Below are 1284 nucleotides of genomic sequence, written 5' to 3' on the forward strand. Positions count from 1 at the left end.
GTAGCTTTTCTATGTTTAATATTGTGAACTGATACTGGAGCAAACTCAAATGTTATTCTTTATAACTCGTGTATCTGTGTTATCCTGAACAATACAAGTGGTGTAATTCCGAAAACGCTGATTCAGTGAGTCGCCCAAACGTAATCTCTACAACTGCAGTTTTTGACTTTGACAAAGTATATATAAAAGCAAAACTTTAAATTAAATAAACTATTCTTTGGAACCACATAGAGTGTAGGAGTGAGCAGTGCTATAATCCATGACGTCACAATACGTGACTTGCAATACCGACACACGAAGCTCACAGAATAAACATCTATTTCTACACTACAAGATTACTCTGCAATTCTCAATTAAATGCATGGCAGAGGGTTCATCGCACCACCTCCAAGCTGTTTCTCTACTGTTCTACTCCCGAACATCGCACGAGAAAAATGAACATTTCAATCTTTCTGTGTGAGCTCTGGTTTCTCTTATTTTATTATGATTCCTCCATATGTAGGTGGGCACCCACAAAATATTTTCACACTCTGAGAGAAAGTTGCTGATTGAAATTTCATGAAAAGTTTCTGCCGCTACGAAAAACGCCTTTGTTTTAATGATTGCCAACCCAATTCCCCATCGTATTTGTGGCGCTCTCTCCCCTGTTTCGTGATAGTGCTAAACGAGCTTCCCCTTCTTTTAACTTTCTCTATGTCCTCCGTCGATCCTATCTGACGCAAATCTAAGACTTCACTGCAATACTCCAGATACTCCAGAATAGGATCTACAAGCGTGGTGTAGACAATCTCTTTAGTGGACCTGCTGCATTTTCTCATATGCTATGCCAATAAATCGTAGTCTTTGGTTTGCTTCACCCACAATATGATCTATGTGATCGTTCCAACTAAATTTATTTGTAATTGTAATCCCTAAGTATTTAAATGATGACTAACTGAAACCCTTAGCTGCCGACAGGTGTTGTTGATATACTTCGATGTGGACAGCTGAAAATGTGTGCCCCGACCGGGACTCGAACCCGGGATCTTCTGCTTACATGGCAGACGCTCTATCCATCTGAGCCACCGAGGGGACAGATGAATAGCGCGACTGCAGACACACTCTATAAGGTACATTACATATATAGAATTGTGGGCAATTGGGAATGCGAGTCTCACGGGAAGCGTGCAAGGGATAAGTCCCTGCAGTCGCGCTATCCATCTGTGTCCTCGTTGGCTCAGATGGATAGAGCGTCTGCCAGGTAAGAAGGAGATCCCGGTTTCGAGTCCCGGTCGGCGCACACAT

The 1284-nt window shown here is 42.3% G+C and overlaps 1 non-coding gene across 1 annotated transcript; it reads right to left on the bottom strand.

Moving 5' to 3' along the window:
• Window positions 1-997: 997 nt before the first annotated feature.
• Trnat-ugu (transfer RNA threonine (anticodon UGU)) lies at window positions 998-1071 on the bottom strand. The gene has a single exon. It is a non-coding gene; the product is annotated as a tRNA-Thr (tRNA).
• Between the last annotated feature and the right edge of the window lie 213 nt (window positions 1072-1284).

The sequence above is a fragment of the Schistocerca nitens genome, chromosome 9 (genome assembly GCF_023898315.1).
Source record: "Schistocerca nitens isolate TAMUIC-IGC-003100 chromosome 9, iqSchNite1.1, whole genome shotgun sequence".
NCBI classification, from domain to species: Eukaryota; Metazoa; Arthropoda; class Insecta; order Orthoptera; family Acrididae; genus Schistocerca; species Schistocerca nitens.